This window comes from Panthera uncia, chromosome B1 (genome assembly GCF_023721935.1).
Source record: "Panthera uncia isolate 11264 chromosome B1, Puncia_PCG_1.0, whole genome shotgun sequence".
NCBI classification, from domain to species: domain Eukaryota; kingdom Metazoa; phylum Chordata; class Mammalia; order Carnivora; family Felidae; genus Panthera; species Panthera uncia.
The window spans coordinates 193,430,721-193,448,225 of NC_064811.1; the positions used below are offsets into that span (position 1 = coordinate 193,430,721).

At 37.6% G+C, this 17,505-nt stretch overlaps 1 protein-coding gene across 1 annotated transcript in view; it reads left to right on the forward strand.

The window, feature by feature from the left end:
- The window catches only part of GPM6A (glycoprotein M6A), a 48,978-nt gene that overhangs the window by 5,302 nt on the left and 26,171 nt on the right, over positions 1-17,505 (forward strand). The gene's annotated exons all lie outside the window — the stretch shown is intronic.

A 17,505-nucleotide genomic window follows, 5' to 3' on the forward strand; every position in this document is an offset into this window, starting at 1 on the left:
AAAAAAAAAAAAATTAAAAAAAAATATTTAAAAAAAATAAAATTCCATCAAAAAGGTTAATGACATTTCTTATTTACCCAGAGCCAGTTCCTACTGGCCTGGTATAATTCATTCTAAGACCCTAATCTAAGACAACGCTCAGTCAACCTGGACAACTTTCTAGGTAGAAGACAACTTTTCTCCAACTCCAATATCAGAAAATATATCCTATTGCTAACAATTTTTATAATCTATCAGCTACAGACAGAATATCTTGAATAAAATATTGGCTGTACATTATATTTGTTATTTTATTAATTAAAATTGCTGATTTCTGTATAAATGAAAAGATGAAAAATGGCACACATTTCCACCAAGTTATAGAGAAAAAATTTACTACTTTGCAAAGTGGAAAGCATGTACCCTTGGACATAGTGTATAGCAAAATTTTTAGGAAAAGGAGTATTTATTGGAAACATTTATGCTTCTCTCAAATATAATGTCACTTAAAATTTGGGAAAGATTGGCCATAAAATAAGAAATATGACAAAGCAGGTGTGTGAGACTGAGTACCTCCCCCCAATATAGTTGTTAAGAGGAGAAAGGAGTTAATTTCCCTAACTCTGAAGTATCAATTTAGAGCTCAGTGTCACTGACTTATCGAAATGAAGAATTCATAGCAAATTTTAAAAATCATAAACTAAAAATGACAAAGGACTTTATATCACTTTCCTCATGTTTACCAATGTAATTTCATTTTACAAATTAGTTTTGAAAAATAGTAATGATCCATTAAAATCAAACTCTTTAAGCCCTTAGTAGACAGTTTATCAATTTCCATTACATTAGCTATATAGCATGAATTGACCCTTGAAAGTTTATTCATCATTTGGAATGTGATTGAATTATCTGAAAATGCTTTGGATTATTGCAGGATAGCCTGCAGAGATCCTTAAGAAGATGATGGCAAGGATATATTTTCATGTGATAAAACTGACATTTTCTTTTTAGTTTTATCTCAGCCTACACTGGACAAAATATGTTTTCACTGTGCATTATTTTAAGCTACCACAGATGTCCTTAAAATCTACAGATTCTCTATATTTAGGCTACATCCAAATTGCTAACCTTAGATACAGAATAGAAGTTTGTAAGAAATCATGAGCCTAATAAGTGACAGGAGGCGATTGCGGACATCAGGAACCATTTGTCAAGACATCTATTTGACATTTAGACAGCAGACTTTCATATATCACAGACTTCTCTTGCTCTGAAGGAAGAGTATATGTGGGAGTTCAGAAGAGAAAGCAGAGATCGTCTGCTTAATTTGGTACTTTTACCTTTGCTCTGTTTCATTGGAAATTAACTGAAATGAATAATGCATTTTTGGAATGGGAAGGACGCCATTTTGATTGGAATAAAGGCAAGTACTCACCTTATCTCTATTTTTATATTTCACATAACTAAAATTCTTTATACAAGGCCTTCTGAAGCTACCAAACGAATTCCGACTCTCTCCCTGTCTGCAAACAGCTTGGGAAAACAGAGGGAAGATATGCATCATAAACTTCTTAGGTGCCATTAGTGCCAACTGATACATTTAAAGATTTACATGCAGGTTTAGAGCCAGTAGGGATTACCCTATGGGATGCTGCCTTACAGGGATATCAGAGGAATAGATAAAGTGAGGGAGAAACAGAGGATGTAAAATAAGAAAATCCAGAATAGAGGTGGATGAGAGATGTGTTTAGTGGGCAGCATAGTTTGCTTGGAAATAAGCTAAGGTAAGTTTGGAAGAGAATGTGAAGAAAACCCTTGTTGGCCAACTTTAGTCATTTACAGAGAGTCTATTTTTTCCCCCTACTTCACATGCTTGGTTCAGCCAAATTAGGCACTCCTATCTCATTTACTTATAAAGGAAAAGAAGCCTGTTTACTGGATGTGTGAACTCAAAGATAAAACCAATTGCCCAAGCCTCCACTTTTTCTCCTATGGTCCTCAGGATATGAGGATTACTCCATTCTTTCTCTTAGCTTCTCTGTCTCTGTCTCTTCACTGTCTTCTTTCTCTTAAACACACACACACACACACACACACACACACACACACACAGGCATCTCAATATGGTCAGTATCTCCAAGTCTACAGAAAGAGACATGTAGGTCAGGAGCTCTGAAAGATGACTGTTGTATTGCATTTCACTAATCATCTGTGTGGCATGCAAAACTGACTTCTCATAAATAAGTTTGCATGTAAATAATAAACAAGTTTATAAATATTAAAAACCAATAAAGGAGTAATCTCCGCGGTCACGCAGTCTGCGTTTGGGACTCGAAATTCCCAGTAGCGCCAGCCTTCAACAGGGGAAGGCGATTGACATGCGGCTCCTCGATCCTCAGCTGATGTCACCCATCAAATCATTTTGTCCTACTCCCTTTGGAAGGGGAGACCCCCAGAGAGAGAGAGAGGAGAGGGAATTGCTCAAAGATTTGGTGACCTGTTGATCTGTTTTTAAGTATCGCGCTGTCCCTCCTCCTCAACTTGGTTTCTGAGGAACTTTTCATCCTTACTAAGTCCATGGTTATTTGTTGGCTCGAAAGTGTTGTGACGATGAGTGTCTGGCCTAGCCCACTGCTTCCCTTAGGGGATAGATAGTCTTATCCTCTGACTATAACTTTTTTTTAGTTTGGCATAGCCGTTTAAGGCCCCTCAACATGGGGAACCGGTCCACCACTCCACCACCCTCTGCTGTATGGCCAAGAGATCATTTTCTGATCCATGATTCAGATTTCCTCACCTGAGAGCCACTTGGTAAGGTGTTCTGTGTTCCATCAGTTTCATTTGGTGAGTGAGCAAGAAAGTGGGGTAAGCATTTCACTTCTGCAGGACAGATTCATAGAGGACAGTGCAACGTGGAAACTGATTAGAAAATTAGATCTCAAATATCCAAACCACTAATTTTGCTAAGTGATTTGGCTTTTTCAGTAACTCTCTGGAGGACTGAGCTAGAGACAGTCTTATTCACAAATACACCCTCTTGTAACTTATTAGACAGGGATTATATTTGGGTTTTGATAAATTATGGAGAGGGTCTAGGATCTGGTACCATTGATTTCCAAAGTGAATGTGTTTTGTGTTCGAAGTTTTATTACTGTGACTTGAAGCTAAGGTGTCAAAAACTGAGGTTACTAGATAATGAATTCTTTGATATTTAATGCACACATAAAAATTAATCTTGGGGCACCTCGGTGGCTCAGTTGGTTAAGCATCCAACTTTTGATTTCAGCTCAGGTCATGATCCCAGGGCTGTGGGATTGAGCCCCGTGTCAAGCTCTGGGCCGAGTGTGGAGCCTGCTTAAGATATTCTCTCTCTCTCTCTCTCTCTCTCTCTCTCTCTCCCTCCCTCCCTCCCTCCCCCCCTCCCTCTCTCTCTCTCTCTCTCTGTCTCTTCCCCCCCCCCCGCCAAGCCTCCACTTTTTCTCCCTCCCTCTCTCCTTCTGCCTCTGTCCTCCACTCGTGCACTCTCTCTCTCTCTCTAAAAAAAAAAAAAAAAAAAAAAAAGAATCTTTGTTTGCCTAAAACAAAAGCAGACAGCAGTAAGCTCAGATAAAATAGATATATTGGATTTGCTCTCAACTTCCTATGTATGTAAATCTTTAAGTCTGCTTATAGTTCACATGTTTCTTTCTTGGAACTAAATGATGTAGAAAACAGTTTTCAGTCACTTAATGGATGGGAATGAGAAGGGAAAAGAAAGTAGGAACTCATGGCAAGACAAAACCAGGTTTCTTAGGCTGACAGAAATCACAGCAGTGTACCCGTCTGACCTGGGAGATTGACAGTCAAACCAAATTGCTGGAGTCTTCTACTTACAAGCGTTTTGAAGACCAGACAAATTAGTACTGATAGGAGATTGTTGAGTTGGAGATACTGATTATTGAATTGGAGAGTCAAAAATAATTTCAGTCTCATCTAGAACTTATGTTAGGAAAACCATACTGAATTCCTTACTTCTGGTACAGTGACCAGAGAGGATCTCCTTAGGCAGTATTTCAGCCAGACTAGTAGTCCTCAAATAAGTGTCAGAAAAAGAAAAAGAAAAAACCCACTTCATTAATATAAAACATCAACGATGAAACCCAGTATATAAACCATGAAGATGTTAGATGGAGAGACAACAGAGTGTGGTGGATATAAGAGCCCGGGTTCTGGGGTCAAACTCACTGGGTTAGTTTCATGTGGTATCTGCCCCTTTATATCATTGGTTTGTTGTTTTTTTTTTTTTTTTTCAGTTTATTTATTTGGAGAGACGGAGAGAGAGAGAGAGCAGGAGCAGGGAAGGGGCATAGAGAGAGGGAAAGAGAGAGACAGAGACAGAGAGAGAGACACCCAAACAGGCACCATACCATCAGTGAGGAGACGTATGTGGGGCTCAATCCCATGAACTGTGAGATCACGATCTGAACCAAAACCAGGAGTCGGTTCCAAGAGTCAGATGCTTAACCAGCTGAGCCATCCAGGCGCCCCTGCCCCTTTCTAGTTCTCTTACCTTGGACAAGTTTAACCTGTCTGCCTCAGTCCTCATCAGTGAAAGGAACTTAACTAACGCTGCCAACTTCCTAAGGTTGGTATGTGGATAAAATGAGTTGATATTTTAAAACAATTCTAACAGGACTAGCACCTATTAAGGCTACACACCTGTTTATGAACATACTGCTGACACTGCTGCTGTTACACTTCCTAAAGTCTGTCCCTGCACACAATACCCCCTAGTGGTGGACTATTTGACTAGAGTAGATATTCCAACCAAGGTAAGCACCAGAGTAGGCTTCAGACTCGATTAGAATTCAAAGATCTAATTTCTGTTCTCTCTCTCTTTTTTTTTTAATTTTTTAAATGTTTATTTATGTTTGAGAGACAGAGACAGACAGAGTATGAGCGGGTGAGGGGCAGAGAGAGAGACACAGAATCCAAAGCAGGCTCCAGGCTCTGAGCTGTCAGCACAGAGCCCGACGCAGGGCTCAAACCCATGTACTGCAAGATCATGACCTGAGTGAAGTTGGACGCCCAGCCAACTGAGCCACCCAGGCGCCCCTGTTCTCTTTTTTAACATCCAGGGAAACAGCAACTTTAGAAAAAAAATATTTACAGATAAGAATATGATGATTTCATTCAAATACAAATTGAAAGGTTATCTGGTAAAGGAAAACTTGCTTTGTGGTTCAGAGAGAGATTTAGGTCAATGAATTTCAATTTATAAGGAAATAGTTTTTTGACTCAGTATAAAGAACTTTTCAAAAGTCAAGAGTTTTCTAAAGAGTACTTGGTCTGCCTTGGAATGCACTGATTTGCCTGTCAATGAAGTATTCAGACAAAGCTGGTAATGAACTTCCAGTTCTGACATGCTTACAACCTGTAACTCACTTGCTAAACCTTAGTCTTTTATTCCAGAACAGCTGAGTGTTTCTGCCTGTTTTGCAAATTGGGTTATATAGCAAGTATGGAAATATATTTACATATATTTAAATATATACATATATTTAAAACTTATTGCATTTATTTTATTTCTATTCTTTTGTTTTCAAATATGCAAATATCATTTTTCAAGCTAATCTTTTGTGTGATTGGTTTTAAAATGAATTCACTCATTCAGCCAAAAATAGTGGGTCATACTATTTGCTAATCGCTGTGCTAATCCTTAGGGATCCAGTGTAGAACAAGATAAATTTATTTTCCCTGGACACTGACATGGGAAAGGTATGTGAGCAAAGTGCCTTCCGTATCAGACTGCACAGATAGGAATCCAAGAATGGATAGTTAGTACTTGAATTGATTTCAGGTTAAGAAACAGAGGGAATGGAGAAGCTACAATAATTAATACTATAAGAGTATTGGCACAGGCATAAAAAATATATCAAATGGGCCAGAAAAGAGAGGGGGGAAAAAGAATTAAGTGTATGTAAGTAGTTATATGTATATATAAAATTATGTCCCTAGTCACCTTTTTACCAAAAAACTTCCAGATGAACTGAAAGTTAAAATTTAAAAATAAACTATTTTGTAACAGTCAGAAGAAAAATAGATTAAGATTTCATCTATTATGGGGCAAAAAGTATCTAAGAAATAGAAAAGTATCTAAGAAATAGAAGAGATCACAAAAGAAAATATATATGGATTTTATATATATTAAATTCTACTCATTGAAGTACTTTAAAAAAGTAAAAGATACACAAAACTGAGAAAAATTTTTACCACTTACATGAGGAGAGGTCCTAATTTTAATAAAGGCAGAATTAATTCAACAACAAAAGGATACATATTCTAGCAAAATATGAAAACGTATTTCATCGAAGAATACAAATGGTTAATAGCGTGTAAATATATGTTCATCCACACTACTGAACTAAGAAAATTAATTTAAATGATACCATTGTTTTTACTGTCAAATTATCAGAAAAATTAAATAATAATACCTGGTATTGGGAAACAGAATAAGTCGTCTTACTTGTTACCAATGCATTTTTAGTTTGCTTCAGACCTTCTGGATACCATGTTGACAATACATCCTTTACAAAGATTTATCTAAAATGATCGTTATTATCATGCTATTTGTAATAGTGATGCCTTAGCTTCCTATTGCTGCTCTAACAAATTACAGCAAACTTAGTGAATTAAAAAAGCACATATTTATTGTTTTGAGGTTATTTTTTTTTTCTTCCCAGTTCTGGGAAGTCGGAATTGGTCTTACTGGGTTTATTGAAATGGGCTGAAATCAAGGTATTGGCAGGATTGTGCTCCATCTGGAGGCTCTAGGGGAGAATCTGTATTTTTACTTCTTCCAGCTTCCAGAGGCCACCTGCATTCCTTGGCTCGTGACCCCCTTCCCTCTTCGAAGCCAGCACTATCGCATTCTCAGATCTCTCTCTGAATCTGACTCTGACTGTTCTGCATCATCCTTTCACTTATTGGTACCCCTGCGATTATATTGGGCCCACCCACTTCACGCAGGATCACTTCCAAATCTCAAATCATTAATTTAACCGCATTTGCCGAGTCTCATTGACCAAGGTAACCTATTTGCAGGTTCTGGAGATTAGGTACAAACATCTTTGGGGGGCTGTTATTCTTCCTGCCATTCACCAGAAGTAGAGCATTGGTAAAATATAGCATGATACCTTCAAATGATAGAATGGGCCATAATCTTTAAAAAATATTAGATAAATTAGATAATATTTTCAGAGTATATTGACCAAAAATGAAGCTTGTAAGGGAGTATATAATCATCATAACTTTTGGAATTAATTGTAGTTCCTATGGGGAAAAAACTTGGGAGGATAAGAAGTGAATAATCTGATTTTCTGGTGTTAATTTTATTCTTCTCTACAAAGAATATATATTGCTTTTAAATCCATAGGACAGTTGTTTCTAGAAACATTATCAAATTTTGAAGTTTGCATTTAGAAAGGAGGTTAAGTACTTTCAGGAATTCTTTAAGAAGTAGGATAATATAGATTTTGCTTTGGAAAGCGAGAGTAGTGAAATAAAGAGTTTTCTTATAGTCTCTGTCATTTCATCCTACTATGGACACAATCAGTGACTTCATGATTAGAGGGGTAATTAACACATTTTGTTGACATATCATTGACAGAAAACTCATTTAATTTAATTTTTCTAATATCATATTTCAAGTTCTTTGTTAAGTTCATACATTGCAAGTACTTTTGAGGGAAAGAGGGATTCAGACCAGTCAGATGATGTCAGGTATATCAAAATTTAAATGTTTGGATAATTTAACATTTTGAAATGAATGTCCTTCTAGCAAATGTCCTTCTTCAGATTGTTTGAGGAAAACTTCATGTAAGAATATTTGAGTGTCTAGAAATGTCGATCAGGTACATAGCTTGCGGCAGGCTACATAACGGCCCCCAAAGGTATCCAGAATCTCATCCCTGGAACCTGAGACTATCATTTTATGTGCAAAACAGACTTGAAATTGTGGGTGAGTTAAGGGTCTGGAGGTGGGAGGCTCTCTCACCTCGCAAGAGTGGAGTGATATATTCGAATTACTGAAAGAAGGAAACTGCCAGCCAAGAATACTGTGTCTGCCAAAATTATCCTTCAAAAAGGAAGGAGAAATTTCAAAATTTCCCAGATAAACAAAAGCTGAGAGTGTTCTCACCCTTGGCCTTACCTTACAAGAAATGCTAAAGGGAGCCCTCCAAATTGAAATAATTTGGTTAAAAGGCAACCAAAAAAACCTACAAAAGTATAAAGCTCACTTGGTAAAGGTAAATGTATAGACAAATACAGAATACTGGAATACTGTAATGCTGGCATGTAAATCACTTTAAAATTTTTTTTATTACTTATTTTTGAGAGAGAGAGAGAGAGAGAGAGTGAGTGCAAGCCAGGGAGGGGCAGAGAGAGAGAGAAAGAGGGAGACACAGAATCCAAAGCAGGCTCCAGGCTCAGAGCTGTCAACACAGAGCCTGACTCGGGCTCGAACTCATGAACCGCTAGATCATGACCTGAGCCAAAGTTGGATGCTTAATGGACTGAGCTACCTAGGTGCCCCATGTAAATCACTTATAATTCTGGCATAGAAGTTAAAAGACAAAGGTATAAAAAAAACTGTAAACTATAAAAGTGTGTTAATGGATACATAATATTAAAAGGTTTCACTCATGACGTCAATAAACATAAAGTGTGGAGGGAAGAAAAGTAAATTTAGGTTATTTATTTGTGATAGAAGTTATGTTGTTATTAGCTTAAAATAGATTGTTAACTATAAAATATTTTGTGTAAGAAACATGGTAACCTCAAAGAAAATATCCATAAAAGGTATACAAAAGAAATTAAGAAAGGAATCACAACATGTCACTACAAAAAATCAATGAAATAGAAAAGAGGAAAAGAAAGACAAAAAGTTACACAACAGATAGAAAACAATTTAAAATGGCAATAGTAAGTCATTCACTGTCAATAATAGCTTTAAAGATAAATAGATTAAACTCCTCGGTCCAAAGACATAGGGTGACTAAATGGATAATAAGTAAGATCCAAATATATGTGATCTGAAAGAGAATTGCTCTAGATTTACAGACACAGGCTAAACGTAAAGCATAAGAAAAGATATTCCATGTAAGTGATAACGAAAATAAAGGAGGAATGGCCATTCTTACATCAATCAAAATAAACTTCAAAACCTATCAAAATTTTGAGACAAGAAAGGCGCACCTGGGTGGCTCAGTCAGTTAAGCATCCGACTTTTGATTTCAGCTCAGGTCATGATCTCACAGTCATGAGATCTGAGCATAGATTGTGTCTCCGTCTCCATCTGCCCCTCCCTGCTCTCTTGCTCCCTCTCTCTAAGAAGGAAGGAAGGAAGGAAGGAAGGAAGGAAGGAAGGAAGGAAGGAAGGAAAGAAAGAAGGAAAGAGAGGGAGGCAGGGAGGGAGGGAGGAAGGAAGGAAAGGAAGGAAGGAAGGAAGGAAGGAAGGAAGGAAGGAAGAAAGAAAGAAAGAAAGAAAGAAAGAAAGAAAGGAAAAAAACAAATAAGGACATTTTATAAAGATTACTATGTCAGTTCACCAGGAATGTATATGTACACAACATCCAAGCACCCAAATATATAAGGCAAATATTGACAGATGTGAAGAGGAACTAGATAGGATCACAATCATGGTAGGAGAATTCAGTATTCTACTTTCTATACTGGATAGAACAACCAGACAGAAGGTTAGTAACAAATAGAGGACTTGAACAACACTATAGAACAAATGGGCCTAATAGACTTATCTAGAACATTCCACCCAACAGCAGAATACACATTCTTCTTGAGTGCTCATCAAACATCATCCAGGATTGGTCCCATGTTAGGTCACACAACAAGTTTTAGGAAATTGAAGAGGCCTTGAATTCATATTGATACCTTCTCATTTACGATAGAATCAAGAAGAATAAAATACTTAGTGATAAACCTAAGCAAGGAGGTGAAACATTTATATGCTGAAAACTATAAAACATTGGTGAAATAATTTAAGTCAAACTCATAGGAGCAGAAAGTAGCATGGTGTTGGCCAAGGGCCAGGGAGAACGAGAACGAGTTCACTGGGGTTTAGACTTTCGGTTATGCAGAACGAGCGAGTTCTAGACACTGTGCTTATAGTTAATTCTGTGTTACACACTTCATTGGTCAATGGGGTAGAGCTCATGTTATGTGTTTTTTGCCTCAATAAAAACTAATAAAATATGAATATTCTCCACAACTGTGAAGGTTCCAAAGCAGCTTCAAGTAGTCTCTAAAATTGCTGATGCATTTTTTTTTTTTTTACTGAAGTTGAATAGGATATATATATAACTGAGCTGGAAAAGCCACTCACCTCCTACTCAGTAATTCACTGGTTTTAGGTGCTTAGGAGGAAGCAGCCATTTTTCTACTTTTTTAAAAACAACCATTTTCAAACTTCAAAAAAGAGCTGCTATTTATGCACCAGCAACTTGTCTGCATGACCGTCAAACTACTCTATTCTATAGTCTGTAACATACAAGTGCATTAGACAGTGTCCAAATTAATTTAAAACCATCCTTAGAGTGAGAGAAATACTGAAGAAGTAAAGAAATAAAGTAACTGCCTGAGTGTCTTGGGTCCGCCATAACAAACTCGCTGGCTTAAAACCACCAGCCTTATTTTCTCACGGCTGGGGAGACCAGAGGTCTGAAGCCAAGGTGTCAGCAGAAGTGCACTCTGTCCCTAGGGGCGGGGTTCTGTTCCCTGCCTCTTCCGGTCCTGGTGCAGGCGCTCCTTGATCTGAGGCCCAGTCTCTGCCTCCATCTGAATAGTATCTCCTCTTGCAAATGTCTCTCTCAAAACTCCCCGTGCCCCATCTCTCATAAAGATACCTGTGATTGGGGCACCTGGGAGGCTCAGTTGGTTAAGCGTCCCGACTTCGGCTCAGGTCACAATCTCACGGTTGGTGCGTTCAAGCCCAGTGTCGGGCTGTATGCTGACAGCTCAGAGCCTGGAGCCTGCTTCAGATTCTGTGTCTCACTCGCTCTCTGCCCCTCCCCACTCATGCTCTGTTTCTGTCTCAAAAATAAATAAACATTAAATTTTTTTTTTAATTCAAGAAATAAATAAATAAAAGATACCTGTGATTGCCTTGAGGGGCCACCTGCATATTCCAGGATAAGCTTCTCTCAAGATCTTTAACTTATCACCATGTGCACCACAGAAGGTAAAATTCACTCTTTGCCATATAAGGTAATATTCAGATGTTTCAGGGGTTAGGAAGTGAATATATTTGGAGGGAAGCATTTTTTTTTTAACCTACCACAGTCACCAACACTGTTTTATGCTCCTGAAATAGTTGCTACCTGTAAAAGCTTTTTCTAAGTATGAATATATTAGAAATGTCTGGCAATACGTGAGCACAGTAAATATGACTGTATAGTTCTTTTTCGAGACACTTGTGATCACCTCCTTTTTGCTGTGAGAGGAACACAAGCGAGCATAAGCAGCACCTTGGGACATTAGAATATATAGGAGCCAGGGGCGCCCCGGTGGCTAAGTCGGTTGGGTGTCCGACTTCGGCTTAGCTCATGATCTCATGGGTTGTGAGTTCAAGCCCTGCGTCGGGCTCTGTGCTGACAGCTCAGAGCCCAGAGTCTGCTTTGGATTCTGTGTCTCCCTCTCTGCCCCTCCCTTCCCCACCCCATGCTCTGTCTCTCTCTCTCTCTCTGTCAATAATAAATTTAAAAGAAATTTTTTTAGTTTTTTAAAAATTTTAAAAAGACTATATAGAAGCCAAAAAGAAAAGCATCATTCTAGGTTAAGATAGGGACTAGATCCCATTTCCATAAGACCTAAAATAAACACACACACACACACACACACACACACACACACACACACACAATCTGTTGCTGACTGTTTTTATTCCAATCTGTAAGTTTTCTGAATTGTTACGTTTCCTAATAAACTCAAGACATAAGTATAGATGGATATTTTCATATATATATTATATATATCGATATATATATATCTATATGATATGATATATATATCATATAGATATAGATATAGATATAGATATCGATATATATGCCATAACTCTAAACCCCAAATATTACTCCTTCCTACTAAAGTCAGGAACAAAGAAAGCAAGGATGAACTCTTTCTATTTAACATGTTCTGGATGTATTTGTCAACTCAGATTAGGAAAAATAATCAGGAAGGTAAGAATTGGAAAACAAGAAAACTACCTCTGTTTCATGTCATTTGCAGATGACATGATGGTGTATGTGGAAAATTTGAGAGAATCAGTGATAAAACGAATTCAGATAATAGGAGAATTTAGCAGTGAAGCAGGATATGAAATTTACATGTGAAAATTAATAGCATTTGTAGAGACAGATAATAACCTATTAGATGTACTGGTAGAGGAAAATTTGCTTTACAGTGACCACCAAAAATTAAATAATAAATGTAATAGGAAAGGCTCAAAACGTACAGGAATCAAACTATAAAACATTCCTGAAAGATGGAAAAGTAGACTTTAACAAATGAAGAGGTACCCCATGTTCTTGGATAGGATCACGAACATGTTAGTGCTCTCAAAATTAGTGTATAGATTCAATGCACCATAATAAAATTCCAGTGAGTTTTTTTTTTCTTTGTGGAGCTAGACAAGTCAACCCTAAAATTCATGTGGAAGAAAAACACAAGATCAGCTAGGAAATCACTGAAGAAGATCCATGAGGGGATCTAACCCTACCAGATATTAAAACATAATCAAAGCCCCTAAATGGAATGGAAAGGAAAGCAGAGAAATAGAAACATTTAGATCCAGAAGACAAGTGCATGATGGAGAGAGCCCTCAAATCAGTAGAGCAAAGGTGGTCTCTTTTTTTAATTCCAGTATTATTAAGCTATACAGTGTTATATTCGTTTCAGGTGTGCAACATAGTGATTCAACAATTCTGTATTCTGTACTCAGTATGCATCACGATAAGTGTACTCTTAATCCCTTTCAATGGTGTTCTTAATGATGTTGGGACAACCAGACAGCCTTTTCTCTCTCTCTCTCTTTTTTTTTTTTTTTTTTTTTTTACTTTTGATTCCTTGTGCTCTTGACTTTCTTAACTTCGTAAGGGATACGTAAATATCTGGAGTTTTATCAGGCGAATCCCTGATGTCATATCATGTCACCCCCAAATCCTCCAATATGTGTCTCAGGAAGACGACTTGTTATAATAATGCCATTATATAACATCGGATACAATTAACAATACTGCTGCACTCTCTGATATTGAAACTAACATAAACCTATAAAATATGGGTGCCGCTAGCCTCCCCACCCCCCAGAGAAGCATCCACGTCTGAGAATTTCCAAGGTGTTATAGACAGCCGTTTTGAAAAAGATAAAATTAGGTCCAATTCTTGCACTTCCCAAAATATAAACACCAAATTGATCGGAAGTCTAAATGTACTAAAACGGAATGATACACACACTAGAAAAAAACATGGGTGAATTCCTCGATAGCTTGGGTATTATGACAAAAATCCCAGTGTAATGAAAAAGAAGACAGATAACTTTGACAACATCAAAGTTTTTTTAAGTTTTATGGCAAAATGCCATAAGCAGTGTCAAAAGACAGATGGCAAAGTAGGAGAAAATTTAGCAATTTAGTATTATAGGTAAAAGTCAAATAGCTCTACTAAGCAAATGTATTTAAAAAATTGAGGTGAATATAGGACGTGGGCAAAACACATAACGGTTCACAAAAAGATAAATATTGCCCATGATCATATAAAAAGGTGATCAATTTCACTCTTACTAAGATAAATAAAGGAAGACTACAATACCAGTTATCACCCATCAGCTTACCAAAGTTCAGAAGCTTGACGATACACTCTTTGGTTGAGGTTGTGCAGAAACAGATTCTCATACATACAAGGGCACAGCCCTTACAGAGAGGAATCTGGCAGTTTCTAACCAAGCTACACACCTTCCCTTTTCAACTGATCGATCCTTCTACCCTAAGGATATACTATCAACTATTTTAATACATTTCTACAAGATTGTTCATTGCGGTATTGTTTGTGATTGCAAAATATTGGTAACTATCTAAACATGCAAGCATAGAATACTGGTGAATAAATAATATATGTATATATATTATACTAGGAGTATATGCAACTGTCAAAAATAATGAGGAATATTGCTGTGAACTGAAATGGAGTAATTTTAGAGGATATTATTGATTGGTCAAAGCTAAGTGCAAAAGAGCCTATGTATATGCTCCCTCCCATGTAAAAAAGAAGGGAAAACAGGAATATGTACACACACATGCATACATTCACACTTGCCTTTACATTAAAAAAAAACAGAAGGATTACAAAGAAACAATGAACAAGGAACAGGTTGGAAGGGATAGGGAAGGTCATGACACTTCTCTGGGTGTATGTTTTTATACAGATTTGACTCTTAGAAGCATGATGATATTTTACATGTTCAAAAATGAAATTAAGTCAATATGGATGGAAGGGGGACCTAAAACTGAAACAAACTAAAACAAATAGACCCCCACTGCATTTCAAATGAATACCATAACCACAAAGAAGGGAAGAAAAAAGAATTCACCTATCTAAGTAATTTAGAAACACAGCATTTGTATACTCTCAGTGTTAGGCGGAGGGCAAGGGCAATTGCAAACATCCTAAATTCTTCATTTTAAAATTTTTTATTGTTTATTTATTTTTGAGAGAGTCAGAGCATGTACAGGGGAGGGGCAGAGAGAGGGAGACACAGAATCCGAAGTAGGTTCCAGGCTCTGAGCTGTCAGCACAGAGCCCAATGCAGGGCTCGAACCCATGAACCGCAAGATCCTGACCTGGGCCAAAGTTGGTGCTTAACTGACTGAGCCACCCAGGTGCCCCCGACTTCTTTTTAAGTAGGTTTTATTTTTATAATACTTTGGATGAAATAATGTTGACATAACTTTAGGCTTATTAAAAATTGAACAAAAGAATACATGTGTATTCTTGGGAATCAGGATTCTCATTAAGGAAGGAGGACATACAACATAGACTGGAGGAAGGCAACCAAGAACCCTGTGGAAATCGATTGGATTTGGAAATATCACTCTGAATTTGAGATTTCTAAAATATGTGTGTGTGATATGCAGACATGTGCACATGTACATATATGTGCATAGGGATGTAACATGTTTATGGACATGCATATATGAATGTCTAGGTGTATAAATAACCACAGACACCACAGCAGCAGTGAGAACACATACTACCCACATCTTGATCTCCAATACTACTAATTAAAAGACCCAGGGCCTGGGGCATCTGGGCGGCTCAGTTGGTTAAGAGACCAACCCTTGCTTTTGGCTCAGCTCATGATCCCACAGTTCATGAGATTGAGCCCCACGTCAGGCGGGCTCTGCACTGACAACACGGAACCTGCTTGGGATTCTCTCTTCCCTCTCTCTGCCTCTCTTTCTATCTCAATAAAATAAAATAAACATTAAAATAAAGAACCAGGGCTTGGCAAAGGGATTCCTAATTGGGGCTTGAGGAAGATATAAACCGAATGAGCTGGGTCCTCTTGCTGTGTGAGAAGGTAAGGAATACTTCACAAAAAGTGATGGCCAAATGTCACACAGATATAGGAGCCAGCTTTGGGAGCACCCATTGGCCAAGTCTAGAACAGTTTGAGCACCAAAATTAAGTATAGTAGTGCCTTATAAACTTCAGGAGAAAGAAGCAGACATCATTAGTCCATATCATTAATAGACAAATAGACAAAAACAAATAAGTAAAAAGGGGAGACGGGAGGGCTCTTGCTTACACTGGAATATCCAGTGCCAACTGGTAAATGTGAATGAGGGCTACCGGTAGAAAATGAGCGTTTTGTTAACACAGTGGGAAGATGGGATTAGTCAAGATCCATCCATCGGTGGCTGCTAACACTGGCAGGAAGTTTTGATGGGGAGCAGGGTGTTTGCATGGTCCTCCAGTGGCTCTTTACAGATCACTTATTAGTTACAAGGGAAGCAGTAGTAATTACACAGCACAGAAATCAGACGTCACCTTGACTAGATGATGCAAATTAGTATCACTGCGGAGGGGCAGAGGCACAGAGTATCACCTTTATCATATTCTAGCCAAGAATGAGTAATCTGAATCTAGTCATAAGGAAACATCATCAAATTCAAAATGAAGAACATTCTATCTAATGAGGAGGGAGTGGGATTGTACTCCTCACCTGCACCAGTGTCATAAAGACAAAGAATCTGTGGGAGTGTTCCTGGTTCAAAGAGAGTAAAGAGACGTGGCAAATAAATGCAGTACGTATCCCTAGACTGGGTCGCATATTGAGGGAGAAGATGCCATCAAGTTCATCCCTGGGTCTGTCCAGTTGGTAAAACTGGAATACAATAATAGATTTGACACAAGTATTCTATCAGTGTTAGATTTCCTGAAGTCAGTAACAATATGGTGGAGAATTTCTCTATGTCCAAGTGTAATTATCCAGAGAGAAACACAAGAAAACAATAAATGAGGTAAAGTATTATCAAATAGATAAAGGATGTTTTTCTTCGTATTATTCGTGTTCCTCCACTTTTGTAAATTTGAAATCCTTTCTAAACAAAAACTTAAATATATTTTAAAGTATGTCATTTTAACATGAAAATTTTATGGAGAAGCCCACGAAACCAAACTCTTCAAAGTCTGATCTATCAGTCGAAATCCTCAGATTCTTTCACACGCCTGGTGAGCTCACAAGTTCACATCGTCTGCTGCGTTGCCCCTAATAAGTAAAATTGTGCAGTGTTTAGATTTTCAGACAGGGGAAGATCAGTCATTAAACAATTGCCCTGGTACAGTGAATGCTATTACATGCATTCAACTAAAAATAACATTGTCATAGCATCAGGAGTTCCTAAATCTCCATCAGCTGATCAAGCCTTCTGATCCCTCATTTGTCCTCTTGTAAACAGTCCTCATCATTTGTCTCCACCCTGTCTACTCCATTCATACTCCAATAATAAGAGAAAAGAGAAAAAACAAACGATGATATGAAAGAAAGAGCAATTTTCGTACAAAAGGATATCAAGACTACAAAAAACAGATTGTTAGCTAACATGTATACCTCTCCACATACCATGGCTACACAAGTAGTTTTGTTTCTAGAAGCAGCAAAATAGATAAGTTATGGTTTTTCTTTCCAAAGGGCTTTGGGGTTCCCATACAATATCTAGAATAACAGAAACATCCATTTACAATTTATAGACAATACATGTGTCTCCCCACCTTTAAATACATGGGCACTGACCTGTGAGAAAGGAAAGACTACCTGCCCATTCTCTGTGGTATTTATGCCATAACTGAGCTCAGGCTCAGTTCTGTGTCTGAATTCTAAATCCATTAGTGATTCTGCCTAAAAAAGGCTTGATTTTTCAAAATTATAACGTTTCTTTAAAAACATAATTTTTTCGGGGCGCCTGGGTG